The sequence below is a fragment of the Monodelphis domestica genome, chromosome 1, assembly GCF_027887165.1.
Source record: "Monodelphis domestica isolate mMonDom1 chromosome 1, mMonDom1.pri, whole genome shotgun sequence".
Lineage (NCBI taxonomy): Eukaryota > Metazoa > Chordata > Mammalia > Didelphimorphia > Didelphidae > Monodelphis > Monodelphis domestica.
The window spans coordinates 149,783,039-149,794,615 of record NC_077227.1 but is presented as its reverse complement, the minus strand read 5'-3'; the positions used below and the strand labels follow the sequence as shown (position 1 = coordinate 149,794,615).

At 37.4% G+C, this 11,577-nt stretch overlaps 1 protein-coding gene across 4 annotated transcripts in view; it reads left to right on the top strand.

The window, feature by feature from the left end:
* The window catches only part of RORA (RAR related orphan receptor A), an 898,340-nt gene that overhangs the window by 579,600 nt on the left and 307,163 nt on the right, over positions 1–11,577 (top strand). The window lies entirely within an intron of this gene.

The following is an 11,577-nucleotide window of genomic DNA, read 5'->3' as shown; positions in this document are numbered from 1 at the left end:
CAGGGAGACCTGAATTCAAATCTGTCCTTTGACACTCACTGTTTGACCCTGAGAAAGTCACTTAACTCTCTTTGCCTAACTTTCCTCATCTATCAAAGGAGCTGGAGAAGGAAATGGCAAACCACTCCAGTATCTTTGCCAAGAAAACCCCAAATGGGGTCATGAAGAGTCAGACATAAATGAAACAACTAAACAACAGCTTTTATTACCAGAAGAAATCACATCTACAGTTTTTTTTTCTCCCCATAGCAAAGTGTCAGCTCCTAAATTTCATTCTACATAAGTCATAAAAGTATAGTATGGGCAGTGAAGTAGCAGAACAATATAAAAAACAGGTGGGGGTAGAGAAGAGGAAGATTTTGCTGGAGGATCTGGGAAGGTAGGCAGGTTCTCTGGCTCATCTGACTTCAGCCTTTCATGTGCTCAGCTCATCTTTGAAAACCACGGCTTCTGCACTATGTTAAATCCTATCATCCCTTTTCCCACTTTGATCACTGCAGGCTTTGAAATTCCTTCCACAAACAAAGTCCCCATATCAAAATGAAAATACCTTGTTTAGGAAGGCATCACAGCTCAGTGGAAGAGGCACCTCCTTTCCTTAAAGAAGGAACCAGGAGATCAGAAATCCTCCTCTGCCATTAACTTAGCTCTGTGGACTTTACCTCTCTCAACCTTGCTGCTTCATCAGGAAAACTGGCTGATAATAAGTCTTCCTTCCTGTCTAAAGCCATGGGACTAGACCATATGATCTCCTGGCATGTATAATACCCATTTTGCAGAAATTTTCAACAGTCATGTATAATACTCATTTTACAGAAAAGGAGTAAACTGAGGCTGAAAGAGATGAAACTACTTTCCCAGAGTTGCATACCTAGTAAGTATCTAAGGCTAAATTTAAACTTGGATCTTTCTGACTGTAGGCCTGATGCTCTATCCATCGTGAAGAGGTAATGAAAATATTATTATCCCCATTTTACCAACAAGAAAACTGGCTCATAGTACCTGAAGAATTTGCTCTATGGTCTTCTGACTCCCAACCTAGCACTCTCTCAACTGTACTATGTTGATATAATTGCACTAAATGTAAAAATAACCAGAAATGGACATACCCTTTTTCTAAGTTATGGCCAAATAATTGATTAATAGTTGGAATTTATGAAGTCATGAAAGCCATAGTATATTCTAAAATTTAGGAAGGACATGATATTGTTATTGTTCAGTCATTTTCCAGTCATGTCCAATTCTTTTTTTTAAACCCTTACCTTCTGTCTTGGAATCAATACTTATATTGGTTCCAAGGCAGAAAAGTAGTAAGGGCTAGGCAATGGGGATTAAGTGACTTGCCCAGGATCACACAGCTGGGAAGTGTCTGAGGTCAGATTTAAACCTAGACCTCCCATCTCTAGACCTGACTCTCAATCCACTGAGCCACCCAGCTGCCCCCATGTCCAATTCTTAATGATCCCATTTGGGATTTTCTTGGCAAAGATATTGAAGCGATTTACCATTTCCTTCTCCAGTTCATTTTACAGATGAGAAAACAGAATCAAGTGACTTGTCCAGAGTCACACAGCTAGTGAGTGTCTGAGGCTGGATTTGAAGTCAGGGAGATGAGCCTGGCATTCTATCCACTGCCCCACCTAGCTGTCCAAGACTTGGTAAATCTCTTTTTCAACATGAAGAAGAAAATTGAGGTACCTAGCTAGATAATTTTAGTCCAAACCTACTTTAGCCCTCAAGATCTAGTTCACTAACGCAAGAGTACTTTGATTATCTTAATTATCTGGACAATTCACCTAAAATCAAGTGTGGATCCATGATTTCATTGGCTAGATACGTCTTCACTAGAGAGAATGATGACCTGTTGTGATTGCATCACCCTGTGAGTTTCTGATCTTTGCTGCATCATATACCCTTCATAGAAGATCCACCCAGTTAACTAAAGACCCATCTTGTTCAATTTCATGGGTCAAGGACAGCTAAGTAGCATAGTGGATAGAGCACCCAACAGGCTTGGAGTTAGGAGGATCTGAGTTCAGACACTTCATAACTGAGTGACCCTGAGCAAGTCACCTAAACCTAATTATTTAGCCCTTACTCCTCCTTTGCCTTAGAGCCAATACTTAGTATAGATCCTAAGACAGAAGGTAAGGGTTTAAAAAATATGTGTGTGTGTATATATATACATATATATGTGCCGAAATTTTGCACAGTGTTTGGCATACAGTAAGTACTTAATAATGTATGTTAAATTGAAGTCTGATTGTTACACTATGATCCTATTTGAAGTCTTTAAGTGGAAGGTGGCCCCTGAGTTATGCTTTGAAGGAAGGCTGGTATTCTATGAGGTAGATATGAAAAGAGAATGAATTACAAATGTAGGGGGCCATAAGTACAAAGGCACCCTGGGAGATGAACTATAATGGAAAGATAAGATCTTAGTAAACCAGTTTGTTTGGAACAAAAATGATTGTAGGGGAGTAATATAAAATAAAATAAGAAAGGTAAGTAGAAGCCATGTGCTGGATAATTGTCCATCTGTAATCTCTCTTTCTCAGAATTTGGCTGGCGCGTTTCTTTTTCCAGTTGTGTATGTCCATGATATCTTCCCTAACATTTATCATTTCTTGGGTGAAAATCATCAATAGTAACAAATATTATCACCTCACCTCCATGGGTCAGTGAGATAATATTTGTAAAGCATGTAGCATAGTAACCTGGCACATAGTAGGCTCCATAAAAATGCTATTATTAGCAAATACTAATGAAAAATACATATACTAGCACAAGTTAATTAAGACATTAATTAAGAACTTGTGAACATTGGCCTTGAGCTAAACAAATGCCTACATTATATTACCTTATTAAAAGAAAAGTGTTACTAAAAACAAAACAAAACTCATCAGTGTTAAGCAAACAAGATTATGGGATTGTAGATGACTTTCTTTGGGAAAATAAAAAGTTTTAAGAATTTTTTGCATTAATTATGGACATTTTATGATGCTTTTAATTACAAAGGAGTTGCACTCATTCAACAGGTATATATTAAGGCTCTGTGCTGGATGCTTATCTTGTTATCCAAATAATGCCCGTAGGAACTCTACCTAGAAATATTTCTCAGAGGTTAATTGGAATTGAGTGAGTGTTCTTGGAAATAATCAAAAAGCATTTCCTTCAAAATATGCTAGAATTGAGACTTATCCAACTACATACTTTTCTAGATTAGGATGAGCTTTAGAGAGAATCCATTCAACAGATACCACAGGCAAAAAGAACCTTCAAAATCCCTTTTACTGGGCAGGTGAGCAGACTGAGGACCAAAAAGATTAAATGACTTATCTAGAGTAAATAAGGAAATGTGTAGCATGTCTCTTGATTCTCAGGCCAAAGCTCTTTTCCTATAATATTCAACTTTGAATTCCCAACAATACATCTTATTTTATAGTGCTGACTATGTTGTAATTGGCTAAAGGAAAGAAACCTCATGAGCCTCAAAAGATGAGTCTCTATATTAGCCAGGAAAGTGACTTTCAACGATTGATTTATAAAAGAGATCTTTGAATGATCTTTATAACTTGTTTGAATCCCTAATGAGTCATCTATAGAAATAACCACTTCACACAAAATTTGAGGACTGCAAGCACTGACTCTCCCCCAAAAGAGAAACAGCCTATGCCACCAATCCTATTAATCTAGCACATACAAGACTCTAAATGCTATTTTTGTATCTATTAAGTTTTTACAGGGATTATGGTTCCAACTCATACTGTAATGTTTGAAAAGTCCTCTTCAAAGACCACAAAGTTCCCTCTCTCCTTAACTCAATCTTATTTGTGGTTATCTGACCAAAGAAGAATTTGGGCCTTGTAAAAACATGATAAATATAGCTGCAGTGCTGGGTATCTGATGCCTCCAACATCTCATTTGACTCAGGATTCAACTGAACTTAACAAATACTTCCCAGTGTGCAGTTATAAGTCTATAGGGATTTAAGGATGAAATAATACATAGTCCCTACTCCTCCCACCAGGAATGGAAATCTAGTAAAATAAGACAAATACATAATAAGATAAATAAGAATAACAATAAGGAAAAAGTTGTGAATAGGGATATTGAGAGATTTACTGGCATCCTGAAATCCATGTTCAATAGGAAGAATATGTTTAAAGCAATTTATACCCAGACAATATTAGTCTTAACATATATTACAAAACTTCAAAAGGGACCGCATCCGATACATACAATTTTAACAATACACAAGTTCCATCATCCTAAAGCAATTACAGAAAAAAAGTCAATACTTCCTTATCAAAAAGAATTAGGACTAACAGGTATTGTCAACATACATGATAAATAGTTTAAAATCTTATGGAAATGTTTTTGTAATATGCAGACTGAGTAACAAGGAAGGCTTAAAATACTAACATGCCATTGGATTTGTTAAATATAAGTAACCAAAAATGACTCTCCTCTAGATAGACCCTACAAAATAGCTAAGATCCAAGAATAGAATCAAAAGCCCCTCCATAAACAACCTCCTTGGAAACTTAGCTATTAATGTGTGAAAAGAAGCCTAGAACAAATGAATGAGTCATGTAGATTTGTTTAAAGAAACCAAGTAGTTTATGATTGTGATTTAGGATCATATCATCACCAACAGAAACCACTGATCTGGATATATTGATCAATGCAGATTGGTCCAAAAAATGGTAGAAATAGGGCAACATACCACTGTAGGCTGTGAAAATTTTGCTTCTAGCAAAAACCTAGCCAAAACATAGCCTAGTGGCTATAGAGGAATATATCAGAAGCTCACTATCTTTCATAAACTTTCAGTCAACAAATCTACAACTGCAGACTTCAGAATATCCTTGGTAATTCAACAGAGAAACTGTTCTGGACCATTCAATTAAAAGATAGAGCCAATTCCCATAATTTCCTGAATATAATTAAGAGCTACTCTTACTAGATATCACCATAACAAATATATCCTTCAAGTGATGTGAAATGAGAACCTATAAAACTATTTGAGACAGCTCAGCAGATTGAAAGCCAGACCAAATATGGGAGGTGTCTTGGGTTCAAATCTGAACGCACTCACTCCCTAGCAGTGTGACATGGGGCAAGCACTTACTCTCTGTTACCTAGCCCTTACCACTCTTCTGCCTTGGAACCTATAGAAATATTGATTCTAAGATGGAAGGTAAGAGTTAAAAAAAAAAGACAATTACTGAGACCTAGCAGGAGAATCAAAATCCCAGAGAAGAAGGTAATGTGTCTTCTGTCTCCATCATTCTGTCTGATTCTAGAGTTATTTTGATGATGTTTTCAATGAGTCCATAGAAGATGAGCTTATGTCCTCATTCTCTAATTCAATTACACAAGACAGTTATTTTATCCACCTGTACAATAGTTTGTGGAACATTAAGTACAAAAGAATAATAAGCAAGGTAGTGGCTTTCCCCAGGATAGTTTCTGTCTGAACTACCCAAAAAGATGAAAATAATTGTAAGATTTAAATTAATGTCCAATACTCCAAGTATTATATTTCATAAAGTTTATTAATAACTACTTGAAGTAAAAAAATAAAAAGGTAATTATCTATCAAAGTATAAGGCCACATGAATAAATTCATTAGTTTTTGAAGCATTTTCTCCACAGAAAGAAGGAATTCTTATAAAGAAGGAATGAAGGAAAGAAGGAAAGGAAAAGGCAGAAAAGGGAGAGAGGAAGGAAAGAAAAAAAGCATTTGTTAACCATTAAATATGGGCCATGTACTTTGCTAAACACTTTACAGATCTGATTCTCCTAGCAGCCCTAGGAGGTAGGTGTTGGAATTATCATCATTTTTATAGCTAAGGAAACGGAGGCAAGCAGTGGTTAAGGGACTTTCTCAGGGTCATAGAACTAGTAAGTGTCTGAGGCTGGATTTGAATTCAGATCTTCTTGTCTCCAGACCCAGGGTCCTATCAACTGTGTCAGCTAGCTGTTGAGTCCAAGTATTATTATGAAACCAATTTTCCAGTGGTAAAATGCAAGTCTTGGAAAGTTTAATTAAGTTGTTTGTCCAAAGTCACTAGTTAATATGAGACCCAGATCCTTTAATTCCCAGAGTGGTAGCTTTTTCAGTCGGACACAGTAATACAAGCAAAGAAGTAATTAATGTGTCTTCAAAGTAAGTTTCTGAAAGTCTCTTTCAGAGGGCCACAGGGCTCTGTCCTAGGTTCTGTTCTGTATGGTTTTTTCAATGATTTTTATGAAGGAATACATGGAATGCAGCTCTGCAGTTGGCAGAGCGCCAAGAGGGACAGGTCTAATCTTAAATGACTAAGTAAATGTTAGTACTATTTGCCTAATGTCTTCACATTCCTATAACATGAGTGCACGATTGTAGGTATACACAGGAGCCAACAAGATCATGACAGACTAGTACAGTGGGCTGAATCTAAGAAAATGAAATTTAATAAATGTAAAATTCTAACCCTTGCCTTAAAAAAGGAAAACTAAACAAATGCATAAATAAGCTTTGGCAAGAAAGCTGTTAATGAGGGAAAGACCTTGGGGTTTTAGTGGCTGGTAAGCTCAGTTTGAGTCAGCAGTATGACTTGGCAACCAAGAGAACAAACATGGTCTTCGGATGTCCAGAGCAGTGAAGGTTATAGTCCAATCGGGCTTTGCCCTAGTTAGTTCATACTTGAAGCACTACGTTCAGTCCTTGGCACCACCTTTTAGAAAGGACATTGACCGGCTTTAGCACAGCGGGATGGGGAGGGGAGAGAGGCACTGTGAAGGGACTTGAAAACATGCTTTGCAGGGAACTAGAGAAGAATGTTTAACTTGGAAAAGTGAAGTCTAAGGGGAAATATGCCGGCTCTCTTCAGGTATTTGAAGGGCTCTCCTATGGAAGTGGCATTGATTAGACTTAGTTTTCTTGGTCTCAAGAAGAAGAAAACAGAATTTGGATTCACCTAGTGGCAACTACAAATTCCAGCTTCCTATAAGGAAAAAAATTCCTAACCATTGGAACCATCTAAAATGGAATAGACTGCCCAGAGAGTTCCCAAGCTCTCCCATCACAGAAAACCTTTAGACAAAAGCCACTTGTTAGGAATGCTGGAGAAGATTCCAGTTCAAATACCAATTGGACTAAATGACTTCCAAAGTCCTTTCAACTCCATCATTCTATGAATCTAACTGCAGAGGAGACGTCCAAACAGAGTTGTGTAAAAGATTTGAAAAAGGAGGAAGAGCATTTGTAGCTAGGGGCAGGGAAGACTGTGGATTAGGGAAAGCTTCATAGAAGAGGCAGGAGCTGAGTTAAGCTTGGTAGGGAGAGAAAAATGGCTACAACAACCTTTAAGTCATAAAAGCAAAAGAGGATATGACGAGGTCAAAGAATAGTAGGCTGAAGTCTAGCTGGAATGAAAAGAACATAAAGGGGACATAGATAACTAGGTTTAAAACATTTCCCTCAGGGGCAGCTAGGTGGCTCAGTGGATAGAAAGCCAGACCTGAAGACAGGAGGTCCTGGGTTCAAACTATCTCAGATACTCCCTAGCTATGTGAACCTGAGCAAGTCACTCAACCCCAATTGCCTAGCCCTTTCTGTTTATCTGCTTCGGAAGTCATATTTAGTATTGATTCTAAAACAAAAGGTAAGGATTTAAAAAATGAAAAAGAAAGACTTCCTTCAGTGTCTCGTCAATATCCACCATGTTCTTCTTTGGACATTACTTCTTCACATTCCAGGATTGGCACAGCATTGTCTTTCTCTTGCCTAGCCTATAGGTTCTTAAACTAATGGAATCCAGTTGTGGAGGGCTTTGAATGTCAGACTTAGAAGAATTATTTCCCCCTCAGAAAGCAATGACTAGCTTCTGAAGGTTTTTGAGAAGGGAAATGACCTGGTCAGACATGCACATTATAAAGATTACTCCAGCAGCAATGAGAAGAATGATTTAGAAAGGAGAGAGGGACAAGAAATGGGGAGACTGAGCTCTTGCAATAATGGGGTAATGAAGATCTAAAAGAAGGTGGATTTTTTGGAAGGAGGACGGAGAGGGAGCCTGTGTGAGAGTTCTCATGAAGGTAGAATCAATAGGTCTTAGTAACAAATTGGATGTGGTCCAAGGCTTTTTGTCTTTAGGCTCTGCTATTTTATTCAGGATTTATATACTGCCAGTTGAAAGTCAGACCCTAATTAAATGTTTGAAATATTTGGGAATATTCCCCTGGCAAGAAACTATGCACTGGTTTATGAATTCCTCCACCTTTGTTTGTTAAGGATAAATGTTACATTAGTACCATTTACTTCATATCTACATGTTCCTGTATCTCATCTATGGAACTTGTGTGTATTCGGAAAGCCTTTTAGATAAGGGCTTTAGAATGTGGTATTTGTTTCAGCACCACTTGGGTAATATGTTTTTAATGGTAACTAATGTATACCACGGATGGAGAGTGAGTCCATTTAATGACATTTATAGCATAGTATGTCCTGGTTTTCAGTTGATTAAGGCTGTGCTTAGGGTAAGCAGGGTTCCTGGTAACTAAAGCACTGGCTCTTGGCTATTTGCAACATTTTAAATTTTAACAAGTGGAAGATGCAATATAGATGATGCTTAAAACATTTATGTATTGGGGGAAAATCTGTATCAATTATAAAACAAAAGACAAAGTCTTAGAAACAAAGAACTTTTTTGTCTTCTTGAGGTGTATTTCTAAGAATTAGATCCCTAAAGGAGAAGAGAACAAGAAAGGGTCTGCCTATATTGCAGTATTTAAATTGTGACTCAGTAGTGAGCTCAAGCTGGTCTATGACTCAGATATCTCTTATTTCTTCATTTCTTCAGGGTCTTCATTTGTGGCTTTGCTCATATCTGCCCAGAACCACTGATAGAGTTTTGTAGAAAGCTCAGCCTACTCTGGTGCTTGTGGCAGTCACCTCTATTATACAATAAATACCATTCAAATCTAATTGTTTATAAGTGACCAGAGTCAGAGAGACCAGCCTGAGTTAGAAAATATGTTAAGAAATGCAATCTACTTTAGATTAAAGTACATCCAGCAACATATTCGTTCTAATAACTTATAGTTGCTTCTGCTAATAGCAGGACCAGTTTCAGCGAATCAATCTTAGCATATTAATTGTGTGTAATTGGATTCTGCTAAGTGTTTTTTAAAGTGTCTGAAGAATGTTATTTCTGAGGTTAACTATGGCGCTCTCACAGTTGGATTTAACATGCTATAATAATAAATTAAAAAAAAAACACAACCCTTGGCTATCTGGAAGCCTTAAAAATGGAGGGGTTTGAATGGTCAAGATCTCAAGATAGTAGTTTAACCCTGGATGTACCTAGGCTTCTTTATTTTAACCGTTTTGTTTTCTTTAGTGGAAGTACTTCTATAAGTCTGTGATTGCATCACATAGTACATTGCATTCCATAGTACAGATCACAGCTGATCAACTTTTTCTCATCTTGGGTAATCTCTGTCCATGTACCTGTAAATTTGCCTGCTAAGTTGGGGACCTGCCTCCAGATCTCTTGAAGTTGCATGGATACCAGTCAAACATATAGACTGTCCGTCCCTTTGCAGCATTTGATGACTGATCCACCTTCTGTTTCAGTCAAGCATTCCTTTGATGATATACTTTATGTTACTCCTCTTGTAAAACCCTTCATTCATTGGTGTATATTCATATTCACCATGCTCCTCTATAGTTTTCTTTGATTGATCTTCAAATTTATTTCTTCACAGAGTTTAGTATTCCATGACTCATAGCCTTAGAGTATGAGCAGAGAAATAGAAATAAGATCTGTAATTTTATTGGTATTTAGAAATCTCAGATAAAGAAAACTCCCTCTACTGATTCAGGTCAGCATCTTCTCTGCAGCTGAGGCTAAGAACATTACCTAGGGACACTGAAATGTTAAGGAGCTTGTCTAGGGTAACACAGCAATAAGTATCAGAGTCAGGAGTTGGAACAAAAAGATTCTTAGCTCCAAAGTCAGTTTTCTACCTACTCTGATATACACTTAATTTACACATTTACTTCTACAGGTGTGGATAAAGTCTTTTTTTGAAAGAAGTATAGAGTTAGTCTTGGTCTACAACTCTCTGATTATATAGTAGTTAGGAAACTTAAAACAGGGAGATGTATGCTTATCATAACTGTTTACTATTGAAGTGAAGGACATTCCTACTTCATCCTTCACACTATGTAGTCACCACTGGCCAATGTACTGAATCAAATTCTTAAGTCTTTAAAAGTTGGTTTTATTTACAGCATTGCTGTTTCTGTGCCAATTTTGCTCAATTTACTCTGCATCTGTTTAGTTCATGTAAGTCTTCCTAGATTTCTCTGAAGCCATCTACTTAGGACAGAATAATATTCAATTACATGTACATTCCATAATTTGTTAGTCATTCCCCAATTGATAGGCACATCTTTTGTTTCTAATTCTTGTCTATAACAAAAATCGCTGTTCTACATATTTATATACATACGAGTCTGTTTTTTCCTTTCCCTGATCTTGTTGGGGTACAGGTCTGGTCATAGTATCAATGGATCAAAGATAAGTAGCTTTCGGGGCATAGTTCCAAATTGCTTCCCAAAAAAGCTGGACAAATTCTCAGCTCCACCAAAATTACAAATGGAAATCTTTCTCTTTTATACTGTGTGCTCTTCTGGCTTCTTAAACAGAATGGCATGAATGTGAATTAAACTTTTTCTAATGGCTCAAGGTCATTATTTTGCACATGAGTTATTGTGAAGTAGCTACAAGAGCTAGGTGAAGGTGGTTGTAGCAGGTGGGGAAGAGGAATAGAACTGAAATGATAGGCTTCAAACTTTTATTGAAAAGTTTCTAAGGCCATCTTGCTTTTTGGTCATTTTCTTCTTTCTAATAAAGAAAGGGTATCAATCCCCCTTCCCCCATTTGATGCCTGCCTCTAACATCCATATCATATTGATCCCTTATGCCTTCAAACGCATAATGTGGAGGAGCAACTTACATGTTTACTTACACATTCTAACAGCAGATTATGCTACAGTGTTAGATGCAAGAAAATTGCTTCCCTCAATCTCTCAAGTCTGCAGAGACTTTCTATGTTCCTTCCCTTTTCCTTGGTCCTTTTCTTCTTTCCTATCAGTCTATAGTGCTCCTTGACCTCGTCCCCATTTCTCATTGCTGCTGGCACTACCATTGCTGCTTCCACCTCTGCCTCTATTGATCTCTTTCTTTCTCTCTGCCTCTTATCTCTTCTTTCATCTGCATTTTATTTCTTGGTTCTTCAGCCTCCTGTCATATTATCTGTACTTCTTGAATTTCATTAAAAAAGGCTATCCATTTATAGATGTTGCCAGTTAATCAGAGGGCTGCTTTTCTTTGATGCAATGTCAAGAAATCATAGCAGGTCAAGAGTGATCTTGGGAGTGTTCACTGGATACTTAATACTCAGAGAGGCTTTTCCCAGAACCATTCTTAAAACCCAATTCCAAAAGACTGATCATCTAGAGAGCAGGGCTAAGGATTGTGCCAGGGCAGCTAGGTGTCATAGTGGATATAGTACCCT